Here is a 13,931-nt window from a genome sequence, read left to right on the forward strand (position 1 = left end):
GATTAGTTACTGTGGGAATGGGTTTCTGATAAAAGAGTGAGTTCAGCTCCCTTCCTTTCTCTCTCTCTCTCTCCCTCCCTCTCTCTTACCCTCTGTCTTCCATCATGAGATGGCACAGCAAAAAGGCCCTCACCATATGCAACCTCATCAGTCTGGGACTTTCCACCTCCAGAAGTATAAAAACTAAATCTGTTTTTCATAAATTATCAAGTCTTAGACAATCTGTTATAGCAGCACAAAATGGATTAAGACATCCTCCAACATCTAAAGGACAACTTCCGCAGTACCCACAAGAGAAACCCCATTCAAGGGGCTCTAGAAAAGACCAGCGTTATGCAACTTCATTCTTAGGAAGCTGAGTGATTCTAGAGATGATCTCCTCTCAAAAAGAACCAAGTTATAAAGAAACTCTGGCCAATGCCAAACTAATTTGATGTCGTTTACACAGCGTGAGAACTTTGGCCATGCTCTCATCACGGACATGCCTAAGGTTTAGGTAAGAGACTAGATCTCTGCCTGTATTATTTGGGCTCTTAGCCGCCACTGGAGCAGTGGACTTTCTACCTCTTTAGAGCACCTGTACTAAATGCTGCTATAAGGGGATGTGGCAGTGCTTTAAAAGGGAGATTTCCAGAATGGCAGCAGGAACAACAAACAAATAAAAAATATGGTATCACAGAAAGAGCACTGGACTAATTGCTATTACTTCAAATGTTTTCTGTCGAGGAGGAATAGATCAAAAAATGGAAATGGGAGTTTTTGCCCATTTCCAAACGCATATTGGTCCATTGGTGAAATAGAAAAAAGCTTGGAGAAGCCTCTGCCCTAGAGAATGGTAGCTAAACCTATTAAAAGCAAGGAAATTTCTAAATTACTTTTTACAAAATTAACCCTTAATACCTTAGAAGAATTATTTAAGTTCACAACAGGACTCTACAAAAATCAGTCTGAATACCTTGCAAGAACTCTCATTTATATCTTAACGTAACTACTGATGTCCCAGTCTCTAAGACATTCACTATTTAAATTATCTGTTATCTATTAAAGGGTGGGTAATTAAAACAGCTGTCACTTATTATGTGCCAGACATGGTTCTATGCCTTTTATGTGTATTAAATCATATAACCCTCACACACTTTTATGAGAACATGGCTCTGTTATCTCCTCTTACAGATGAGGCAACTGAGGCATTAAAAGGCTGAGTAATTTGCTTATGTTTATAGAGCTACTAAGTAGCAGAACTGGGGTTTGAATTTAGATGATCCAATTTCAAAGCCATGATTTTACCTACTCCAAGGAAAAGGTCTGGAAAATACAGAAATAGTCTCACAAGATGCTGAGGAACTGACTTCTTTTCTTGTGTAAAAATTATAATTCTGGCCGGGCACGGTGGCTCAAGCCTGTAATCCCAGCACTTTGGGAGGCTGAGACGGGCGAATCATGAGGTCAGGAGATCGAGACCATCCTGGCTAACACGGTGAAACCCCATCTCTACTAAAAAATACAAAAAACTAGACAGGCGAGGTGGTGGGCGCCTGTAGTCCCAGCTACTCGGGAGGCTGAGGCAGGAGAATGGCATAAACCCGGGAGGCGGAGCTTGCAGTGAGCCGAGATTGCGCCACTGCACTCTGGCCTGGGCGACAGAGAGAGACTCCATCTCAAAAAAAAAAAAAAAAATTTAATTCTGTTTTTCTTAATAGCAGTAGTATAGTGCTTATGTGTGCAAATTCTACTGTCAGACTGCCTATGTCATAAATTCCCAGTTCTGCCACTTACCAGCTCCATGACCTGGCCATGATAAACTCTGTAATCTGGGTATGTTACCTAATTGTTATATGCCTCAGTTTCTTCATCTGTGAAATAGGGATAATGGTGATAATAGTACCTCTCACAGGGCATCATTGTGAGGGTCAAATAAGTTAATATACACAAAGCACTTAGATACAGTAAGTACTAGATAAGCATAGACTACTTTGTGCAAGAATTATGTAATAAAGTATTCATCCAGAATGCTTTCAAGAATAATTAATACATAATAAGCATTCCTTTCAATGATACCTGTCGTAGTCTGTTTCCTGATGCTATAACAGAATACCACAGACTAAGTAATTTATAAAGAAATTTATTTGGCTCACACTTCTGGAGGTTGGGAAGTCCAAGAGCATGCTGTCAGCACCTGGCAAGGGTCATCTCACAGTGGAAAGCGAAAAGGCAAGTGAGCAAGCAAGACAGAGAGGACATCAGACCACATTCATACTTCTATCAGGAGCCACTCACACAGTAATGGGCCCTCATGACCTAATTGCCTCTTAAAGGCCCCACCTCCCAGGACTATTACATTAGCAGTTAACTGTTTTTTTTTGTTTGTTTTTTTTTTGAGATGAGGTCTAACTCTGTTGCCCAGGCTGGAGTGCAGTGGCGTGATCTCGGCTCACTGCAACTTCTGCCTCCTGGGTTCAAGCAATTCTCCTGCCTCAGCCTCCCAAGCAGTTGGGACTACAGGTGCGTGCCCAGCTAATTTTTGTATTTTTAGTAGAGATGGGGTTTCACCATATTGGCCAGGCTGGTCTCAAACTCCTGACCTCGTGATTCACCCGCCTCAGCCTCCGAAAGTGTTGGGATTACAGGCATGAGCCACCGTGCCAGGCCTGGCAATTAATTTTTAACACGAGCTTCATCAGGGACATTTAAACCATGACAGCCTATTTCCTCTATTTGCAAAACTCACTAATACAGGTGCTAAGCCAGGATGCTAAGTCCCTCTTGCCATAAAACCCACATCGATTCCATGGTGATGGCAGAGGCCATGAACACTGCTAGTGAGCAGGGGGCAAGTAAACACGAAAGGATGGACCCCCTGGCATTCCTGCTGCAAATCATAGAGAGCAAGAGGCAGACCAGCACCATGGCAGAGCAAGTGTCAGGAATTGATTTCAAATCAGGTTCTTAAGGATAATGTAGAGGATAATTATGATCATTATTGTTATTGTCATTATACCTTGCAATTACCTTGGCTTAATTAATTCAAACTTGTGAAGTGCTTTGAGATCCTCAGATGAAAGGTGCCATGTTACTCTGAAGTGTCATTATTCTTCTACTGCCCTTTCATCCAAGGTGATTATAGCTCTTCGCAAGCATTAATTAATCCTCATAACAGCCCCAGAAAGCAGATAAGCATAGGAGTCATCCACACTGGGGCCAAGAGAGACGTTTATCCAAGGAGTTTAGCGGTAGCTATTGTGTAGTTAGCTTGGCTGTTGGGAGGCCCCCAAATCACAGGGCTTTGTGACTGGAGCATCAGCAATTTGTACAAGCCTCCAGTTTAGCACGAGTTCAATGAGGAGCAATATCTGTAAAACCCACATTTTAAAAAATTATTATTCAGTTTATATCCAGAGAGATATCCTCAAAGGCTTAGTCATTGGGTAGGGGTGGAGAAAAATAGAACTGACATTTATGACTTTTCAATGACCTGGCAACTTTGCAATCAAACAAAACATTTCCCATGTTCTATAGAAAAGTATTGGCCCAAGGTCACAATACTATGGAGCTTAAGCTATTATAGGAATTGCCTTTAGTTCAAAATCACAGATAGACTTTGACTTTCGCTAAGATCTGTGAATTGTGGTCTTTTTCACTGCTGTTTATGCTGCTACTGTGGGATGAAGGGTCCTATTGTGAGATAGGAATTTTGTAGACATAAGTTAGTGCCCTTTTCACAGAAAGGGAAAATCTCCTCTTTAAGGAGACTTCTCTCAATGGCTTACAATCTGCTTTTGGCGCAAATATTCTATGAGCAAAAGATTTGTTTAAAACAGCTTGGATATCCTGCTGACTCCCAGGGAACAGAGAGTAGTGTGACAAAGGGACTTGAGGACTGGCAAAGATGCTTGTTTTCTTTTAGTATTGAAGCTTTGGAATTCTTGCACCATTTATTTAGAAATGGATGTGAATGTATAAAGTCCTAATTACATCAGATCTTAGGACTACAGCGGAAAACAAGGTAACCCATCCCTTAATGATCAGGAGTATGCCGGTCCTCTTGGTAGGGTGTAGCAGCAAGCTGGGTGCAGCGCTGGTGAGGATGAGATAGACAGTGCTTGCCTCATCCACTTGGTGCTGGACTGCAGTTACCCGGCACTGCAAACACTGTTATTGCACAGCCACAAATACTGATGATGATTGTTTTTTACCATTACTATGGCTATTGCTGTTATTATCAAATACAATAAAGTTATAATTACTACTTGACATTCACTAAGGCTTGCAAAGCACAACCTCAAAACAGACTCCACCAAAGGTTTATATAATAATTTAGATAGGTAGAAAATAAAACTCCACGTACAAAATGCAATTGGAATGGACAGAATGTGTGTGTGTGTGTGTGTGTGTGTGTGTGTGTGTGTGTGTGTGTTTCATTACAGACTGCTTTTCCAAAGGGTATACAAAATTACTCTCTGAGATGCATATGTAAGCCAAGGGTTTGCTTTCTCTGCCAGTAGAAGGAAATCCCTTGAGATACTGCTCCACTGCACTTCCCAGAACGTCTTAACACCCAGTAAGCGCTCTCAGGAAGAGTCTGTTTCTCTCTAGGCAGAACTGCATTAACACAGGTGACATAGTTAGCATATTTTGTTTAGGGTTGAAATGTCACTATTGTGAGGGTCATAAATACATGTATGTATTTTTAAAGTGTATTCCAACAGTTAAGTTCATGCTATATGATTGAGACTGAATCTTTCAAATACTGCTTCACTGATTTCCACTAAGTATCATGAATTGTCATCATTCTAATACTCAAGCATCATCCCACAAAAGAGCTGATACCCCATCAGCCATTATGATCATCACAAAATGTGCAGACATTCTAAAACAATTGCTGCGCTGATAGGACTGGCTTGTGGCGCACACTCAGCACACGGTACAGCCTCTATTCCAATCACAGTTCAAATAAAGACTGAAAATCTCTCCCCAGTGTCAATAGCAAATACTCTCTGGACATGTGTTTAAGGAGAATCTTTTGAGTATATACTACCAAAGGCAACAGTGTATAAGGATCCAGGTAATTTTAAATAATGTTAAACTTACTGAGAAACAAGAAAAAGTCCATTCCTAAACCAACTTTCACCTGTAAAAAAAGTTCCACTACTTTAATTAATGATTTTAAAAACAGTTCATCAAAGTCACTTAGATCTGTTCAGTATGAAATACCATGCCTGTCTGTCAACTTTCTGATATGCAAAACGTAATTGCACCATTAATAGCAACTTAATTTGTTCAGTCTATTAGTCCAGGAATATACTGGATAGATTACCAGCATCTAGCTCACCTTTTCCCAAGCAAAACCAGGTTAGAACATTGTGCCTGTAATTCGCCAGTTGTCTGTCCCTCCAGATCCATGCCCCATCCTTCTATTTTCTGTGAGGTTCATCTCGGTGGACCACATTGCGCAGATTCCCTTGTCCTCTGGCTGCTGGGTGAGTTTGGCCAAGGGAGGCACCAGCAGGATCTTAGAAGGAAGAAGGAGAGGATATGTCCCAGTTCTTCCCTTAAGGCCAGAGTTTTGCCAGTGGTGCCTTCCTCTGACCAAGAGAGCCCTGGGTCTTGGATTCTCCAACAACCATTCCCTTACACTTGCTCCTTCCTGTCAGAGCTCCTTGGTCTAGATTGAGTAGGTCTCTTTTCTTTTGCACAGAAAATGCCCTGAGACCCTGATGAAAATAGAGGTTTATGTGATACTCTAAAGCTTTAAAAAACCAAAGTGAATATTGTATTTCCTGCTGGGTTTTTTCCTCATGACCAAACAGGGAAGCCAAACAGAACTAACACATGTGCTCAGTACCATAAAATGCCTGCATAACACAGAATTTCAAGGATGATGGCCTATGAATTGGTCCTTCCATGTGGATTATATAGGCAACTGCCTACCCTGTGTGATGTTTGGAGAAAATGATGGGTCTTGGGCCACACACGCACACAAAAACCCTGCCCTAAAGTTTAATGCTTCTAAACCCATAGATTCATCCCTTGTGTTTAATGATTTGTCCAATAAGAATCGTCCAGGGGTAAGGGAAGCTTAATTCTTTAAATGTCAGTAGTCATTTACACCTTAGTAAGATTAAAGGACACAAGAAAAGTTTTTGATGAGAACAAAAGAAAGACAATATGAGGGTTCCTAAGGAAAGGGGAGGTTGGGCGCGGTGGCTCATGCCTGTAAGTTCGAGACCAGCCTGACCAACATGTTGAAACCCCATCTCTACTAAAAATACAAAAATTAGCAGGCCTGGTGGCGGGAGCCTGTAATCCCAGCTACTCAGGAGGCTGAGGCGGGAGCATCATTTGAACCTGGGAAGCGGAGACTGGAGTGAGCCAAGATTGCGCCACTGCACTCCAGCCCGGGTGACAGAGGGAAACTCCGTCTCAAGAAAAAAAAAAAAGAAAGAAAGAAAGAGTAAATGAAGACAGCACAAAGTAAGAAAACAAGGAAGATTCGGAGCTGACCTCATACCTCACTGCATTTCCTCAAACCAGACCCAGAGTTACGGATAAAAAGCAAAGATGAGCAGAACTTTCACTGTGTTCCTTCTTGCCGCCTGTCACCTACACGTGATAGGCCTTATCAATCAAACTCCCATTTGGTAGAATGCAGCTTCCCTCTGCTCCCACGACTCACTCTTCCTACCAGAGCTCATCTGACACATTTGTTTCTGAGTGTTTAGGAAGGCTCTTGTTTCTGAGTATGAAAGACAGCAAGTCCCATGGGACAGTTAGGATTCATGCTCCAGAACCCAGGATGAACGCTGTGCCTATTTTAAAAGACAATTACAATACACATAGTGTTCAAGTCAGTCATCCCAGTGTTTTATTTATTGTATGTGGAAGCAGATGGTCTTCAAAGTGTTTAAACACATTTGAACATGCAAGATCCATTATTTATTGCATGAGATAGTGAGTAGAGGCAGAGCGTGGGGCCATTAGCAGGTACAGAAGGCTGGGGACGCCAAAAGGCAGCTGGCTTCCATGCAGCCCAGGAGAAAACTACCCTCTTGTCACATTCGTTTTCCAGTCCCAGAGCTGTTGGCCAAAAGCGCACCTCCAACCCGACCAGAAACACTATCTATGTTGCTGTGTGTGTGGAAATGAATGTCTCTTTTTTTTTTTTTTTTTTTGCCAGAATGCGTGGACAAATATGCAAATATGCAAGAAAAAGAAAGAAAGAAAAAAGAAAGAAAGAAAGAAAGAAAGAAAAGAAAGAAAGAAAGAAAGAAAGAAAGAAAGAAAGAAAGAAAGAAAGAAAGAAAGAAAGAAAGAAAGAAAGAAAGAAAGAAAGAAAGAAAAAGAAAGAAAGAAAGACGGGTGTAACTTACAAAAAAGCTTACTGGATTTAGAATGCCAAGGTCTAGAGAGTGGAAAGTGATTGACTTGGAAATCAAATGAAATGGAAAAAAAAAAAAAATCTTAAAAATGGAGTGAAGGCCCCACCCCCTCGCCTTCTGCTCCTTTCCTGATCTCCTCTCCTTTATTATTGATACCTCTCTTTTTGATCTGTGCACTCCTTTGTTTTGGCTTCCCAGGTGCCTAGGGAAAATGGCTAGCAGTGAGTTCTTCAGCTTCCCGGCTCGGGCTCCGCAGCCAGCCCCTCTGGCTCAGCCAGCTGGATCACACTGAATTAGTCAAGTACTTCATTATCTCCCCTCTCTGCACATTTTGCTCCAGGTAATAAATGCCCAAACAAGAGAGCCTTCTGCTGCACTGTTTGTGAAGTTCCAGGGCCTGGGCCAATTCTGCAGATAGGCTCCGTGCCCTGGGAGGGCACCACTTTTCATCCCTCGCCTGCAGTGCCCCCCAATCTCCGTTTAGTCACAGCGGTTCGCTAACCGCGGAGCTGCTGATAACCGGCCGGCTAGGGAGCCGGGGAGCCCTTGCGGAGGCGTGGGCTGGCTCGGGTGCGTAGGCCTGGCCCGGGGGGGCGCCCGGAGAGCCGGCCCAATTATGATGTTGGGAGGGATGTCGTGATCCTCGGAGGTGGCTCTGGCTAACAGGCAGGGCCTGGGGGACCCGAGGCAAGGCTGTTCTCAACAATGGACAGGCAAAAATGCAGATCTCTAGGTTTGGTGGGCAAAGCCACAGGGAGGAATTTTTAAAACATAATCAAGTGGCCACCCTCGAAAAGTCAGGTCAAGCTAAATCATGATGTGAACTGTGTGGCCCTGTCCCCTTGCTAGTAGATGGCCCGAAATAAGAGGCTCCTTCAGCTTCGGAAGTAAGATCCAAGTTGAGCCCTCCAAATGCAAACACATTTTCTCCCTCGATTTTCCTCCGACTTCGGAGTTTTGTGAGTTTTTTTTTTTTTTTTCTTCCTTCCTTCCCTGAGAACACTTTCAGCTCTGCTCATTGCAGCAGTGAGGCAACCTCCAAGGCCTTCTTTCTGGTTGGTGACAGGCCAGGTACCTAAACCAGAGGGAGCAGAATCAATAGAATTGAGGTTCTTGACCTGCACAGTAAAGGACCTTTTAGGGTGACTGAGATTACAATGTCACAGAACTGTAAATGCATGTAAGAAAATTTGACTAAAGAGACTAGCACTTTAAATATAACACTGTCTTCATGTCAATTAAAGAGGGAGACTGACCTATAGGGAAAGTTCAAATTCAGGATTGATATGCATCAAGAGATTTTAAAGCAAGAGAAGCTTTTGTTACATCCCTGGTACAAGTATTATGAGGAAGTCCACAGAGGAAGAAAGAATATATAGATTGACTCTCATTCATCAAAGCTAACTACTTTAATATCAAAGAATGGGGGAGAAAGGGAGCTCTCAGGCAAAAGAGGGGGCCCCCTTCTCCTTTACCCCCTGCTCCAAGTCATTAGGGAAAAAAAATGATAGAAAAGAAGCTTCTCTGACCACCGAGATCTAGACTGCAACATTTAGATAAAAATATCAATGGCAAAATACTGCTAAATTAATCCAACTTCTTTTGATTATTGATGTCCTACTGTTTTGTGCCTGAAACAACATACAAGATGCATCAGTCATTTATAAATTATTCATTCAGTTATTTTGGCAGCAGTGTCTTTCCATTTATCAACTGATAAATGTACGGAAGATAAGAAGGGTAATTTTATAGCCTCTTGACATTTACCTTTGACATGATTTTCATATTTAATAAGGGAAAAACACTAATGAAATACGTTTGACAACACCGTAGGCATCCTAGATTAACACCAGCAAAAATAAGCCACAGGCACCTGATCTCCCAGCTTTGGCCAGGAGCTCCAGAAACTCACCAGCTCCCTTCAGTTTCCTGCTTGACACAGTCCCATCTGTGTCTGCAAACAGAAGTAGATATAATGAGAATTTTTGCTTTTGCTCCCTTGTTTGTTTGGTTCTGAATAGCTTTACTTTGTGACCTAAACAGAAAGAGGCATTGTTTTTATTTTTGGGTTTTGGCAGGGTGGTAGTCTAAACAGTTTTATTTTCTAAAATATATCTACCAGGTAAATTGGATAGGTCTATAGGGATAGCGTATGCCTGGTGATTTTGTTATTCATACCAAAGCAACTCACTTTGCACATTCATGCCAATTGTCCCTCTTGATTCTTGATAAAAGTTGCAATGGATAATCCCTTCACTATCCACCTCTCCACCATAATCAGGTCTTATTTCTGCCTTAGTCTCACCAACCTTCTCACCTGGCTTTGCATTCTACTCCACTTCTCTGACTGGTATTCTATAACAGTGCCATTGACTCACACCCCACAACACACACACACACACACGTGTGCGCACACACACACACAACGTGTGGAGAGATCTAGAGAGAAGCAAGGTTATCAATGACTCCCTGGGACCTAGACTGTGGGCTGGAACCGTAGCTAGAGTGGGTTGCCGAAGATGGACTGCTAGCTCTGGCCAATCAGAGGCCAAAAGAGATAAGAGTGACAGCAGTTTCTTCATACACACTAACCAACTGATATATCTAAATGTTTCCTCTACATCCAAAAGCTTCGTCAACAGAATTTTGTAAAAGATCTGGGCATATTATGAGAAGAGTTTAAATAGATTTCAGGAGTGAGATCAGATAGACAGGCAATTTTCATTTGGCTATTCCCTAGAAGGACCTACGGATATAAAAAGTCTCCTTATCTTAGAGTTAGTTACTGGGATACCAGGCAGGAAACCAAAGCATATTCTCAAAAATAAAACCTCAAAGGGGAATTTATCAGGATGACAGAACCGAAGTACCTAACAATGTTTGGAAGCAATGATGTTGTACAGAAATTATTTCACTTACAAGACTATAACTTCCTTCAGAAAATGAACCAAGTTACATATATGTTAGCATCCCCACAACCTAGCACAATACCAGGCAATTAATAGGTATTCAATAAATGTATGATTTTTTTGTATTATACTTAACATTTATTGAGGACTTGCCATCTGGCAGGTACTATGTTAAAAACTTGGTATAAATTATTTCATTTCATCAGCCTCATAATACTGTCAATATTAGTTTTCAATACTGTAAAGTATTCAGAGGCTCGGGAAATAAAATCTAGGGAGGATAGTTTCCTGGGGTCACACAGTAGTAAGTGCCAGAGCTACGGTTTAAAAAATAATAATAATAGACAATCTAATACCAGAACCCATGCTCTTGGCTACATTTGTTGCCTCTTGGGTTGAACATCTAAGACCAGGACTGTGAAAGGAGTATGCTTGGTCAAAGCAGGACCACACAAAGCTGGCATAATTTTCATACTAAGTCATTGGGCTAGGGTTCATTAAGTTTCTCACATTATTATTATCCCAAAGGTCTAAAGCAGGGACTTTCTGGAGGCATATACAAATAAAATGCAGAGGTCAAAGCCAGAACTTGAATTTTATTTTTATAACGGCATGAAAAAATTACCCAAATTCAGTAAGTAAAATGAGAAACAGAAAAGTGACGTTGAACTCTTTCTTTAATAAACCTCTAAGCTATTTTTTCAAGACAACAAACGCCAACCCACAATGTAAAGAAGACATGCCAAATGCAATGACATTCAGCTTGAGAAGGGACATCCTTTACTGCAGATCTCAAGCAAAGCCAACAGCACATGCTTCTCCAACCCAAGTGACACACTCTGAAAGGTAAAGCAATGGTCTATGCACTTTTAGCTATCTAGGGCTATCTACTATATTATTTCTGAACTTAGTGGTTTAACCATCATAATTCAATGTCTCACAGTTTCTGCAGGTCAGGAATCTGGACATGGCTTAGCTGACTCCCCTATTCAGGATCTCTCGTAAGCTATAATCAGGGTGTCAGCCAACACTGTAGTCATCCGAAGTCTCAACTAGGGTACGATCCACTTCCCAGCCCACTCATGTGATTGAAGGCTTTCGATTAAAGGCTTCAGTTCCTTGTGGGATATTGAGGCCACTCTCAGTTCCTTGCCATATGGGCCCCTTCACAGGGCAGCTGATAATATGGCAGATTTCTTCATTACAGCAAGGAAGAAAATAACGACGACAATGAAAAAAACTGGGAACTAGATGGAAATGACAGTTTTTAAATAACCTAATCTTCAAGTGCCATCCAATTATCTATTTTTCTTGGAGGCAAGTCACTAAGTCCAGCCCATAGTCAAGAAGGAATTATACAAGGATGCAAATATCAAGAGGGGAGGATAAGTGGGACCATCTTAAGTCGTTCATTTATCTCATCTTACTTAAAACTAAAGGAACAAGTGCATGGACTGGCAGTGGGAAATTCCTTGAGCCAGTTAGAACAGTCATGAAAAACACAGAATATGGGAATAAGCAGAGAACTATCAAGTTATATCTGCAGAATGCATTCTGTGTTTGGCAAAGGTGACAAATTGTGTTAATGGCCCAATTCTGCAGCCTTGTGTCCATGTTCTTCTTCATGCAACTTTTCAGTTACTCTCACTAAAAAGGTACAAGTCCTTTCCTCACCTTTGGGATCTCAGCTCAGCTAAGTCATTTGCTTTAATGATGTGCCAGTTCCAAGACAAGTTCTCAAGAGTCCTGTGTATTTCTCCTTACTCTCTTGCAGCTCTGCCATTGCTGTGAGAAGGATAAAACTAGGACTAACACGCTGGTCTTAGGGGATAAATGAAAACTATGTAGAGTAAAACCACTCCCAGCCTAGGCCAGACTAAATCAGCCAACCACCACCAGCTGTAGACTTAGGAATGAGCCACCTTAAAAGTTAACCAACTTATGAATGTGACCAACATGATCACAATAACTACTAAAAGGTTGTTGTTTTTTAAGCCACTAAATTTTGAGATGGTGTGTTGTGCTGGAATAAGCAGCTCCTACTGTATGGGAAAGGAAGGAATATCTGCATTAGGATCATTCTTTTACTAATAATCTCAGCTGGCTTAGAAGAAGTAAATCAAAAAAATCTAAAGGAATAACCAACAAAAGCCATAAGAATTTTTGCAAGGCTAAAACATAGTTTTGCCTTCTTTGTAAGACTAGCCTCCTAAAATTTGTTCCAAGAAAAATGAAAGTCTTTAGTAAAATGAACTAGTGTAAAAATCACGAAAATATAACATAAAAAAGAAAGAAAAAAATGCAAGTGAAATGACATTTACCCCAAAATATTGGCATAAAGCCACTGAAAGCAAGAAAAAATATGTAATTATAAATTTTGAAAATGTAACAAATCCATTGCCCCTACAAACAAGAGCTCAAGTAATATGCAACAATCAGAGAATGTACAGGGGACTAACATAATTAGTCAAACCATGAGCTTGAAGAGTTAAGGGAAGAAGTAGGACAAAAAAGGTAATGGAGCTCCTCCCTCTGCCCAAGATGCCAAAAGGAAAGAAGGCCAAGGGGTAGAAGGTGGCTCCGGCCCCTGCTGTCTTGAAGAAGCAGGAGGTCTAGCAAGTGGTGAATCCCCTGTTTGAGAAAAGGCCTAAGAATTTTGGCACTGGACAGGACATCCAGCCCAAAAGAGACCTCACCCACTTTGTAAAATGACCCCGCTCTATCAGGTTGCAGCAGCAGAGAGCCATTCTCTATAAGCAGCTGAAAGTGCCTCCTGCGATTAACCAGTTCATCCAAGCCCTGGACCACCAAACAGCTAGTACTAACTGCTAGCAGCTAGTACTCAGCTGCTTAAGCTGGCCCACAAGTACAGGCCAGAGATGAAGCAAGAGAAGAAGCAGAGGCTGTTGGCCCAGGCTGAGAAGAAAGCTGCTGGCAAAGGGGACGTCCCCACTAACAGACCACCTGTCCTTCGAGCAGGAGTTAACACCATCACCACCTTGGTGGAGAACAAGAAAGCTCAGCTGGTGGTGATTGTACATGACGTGGATCCCATCGGGCTGGTTGTCATCTTGCTTGCCCTGTGTTGTAAAATGGGGGTCCTTTACTGCATTATCAAGGGGAAGGCAAGACTGGGACGTCTAGTCCACAGGAAGACCTGCACCACTGTCACCGTCACACAGGTTAACTCAGAAGACAAAGTTGCTTTGGCTAAGCTGGTGGAAGCTATCAGGACCAATTGAAATGACAGATACAATGAGATCCACCATCACTGGGGAGGCAATGTCCTGAGTCCCAAGTCTGTGGCTCACATTGCCAAGCTCGAAAAGGCAAAGGCTAAAGAATTTGCCACTAAACTGGGTTAAATATACACTGTTGAGTTTTCTGTACATAAAAATAATTAAAATAATACAAATTTTCCTTCAAAAAAAGGTGGTGGAGAAATGAAGTTTAGACTAGAAGTAATACAAAAGAGAACCAATCATACTGAATGTATAATGGGGACATGGATGACAGGAATGAGGAAAAGCAAACAAAATGAGATGGGACTAAACAGGCTTAAAATGTTAAAGAAAATGATTGACAAGTAAGACAGACACAGAAAACATAATAGCTGTATAATGTTTGTCCCTGTAGAAGTAAAATA

At 41.6% G+C, this 13,931-nt stretch overlaps 1 pseudogene; it reads left to right on the forward strand.

Annotated features, from left to right (window-relative positions):
• The first annotated feature begins 12,826 nt into the window (after window positions 1-12,826).
• Window positions 12,827-13,650, forward strand: LOC126953876 (60S ribosomal protein L7a-like; annotated as a pseudogene).
• The last annotated feature ends 281 nt before the right edge of the window (window positions 13,651-13,931 follow it).

This window comes from Macaca thibetana, chromosome 4, assembly GCF_024542745.1.
Source record: "Macaca thibetana thibetana isolate TM-01 chromosome 4, ASM2454274v1, whole genome shotgun sequence".
NCBI classification, from domain to species: Eukaryota; Metazoa; Chordata; class Mammalia; order Primates; family Cercopithecidae; genus Macaca; species Macaca thibetana.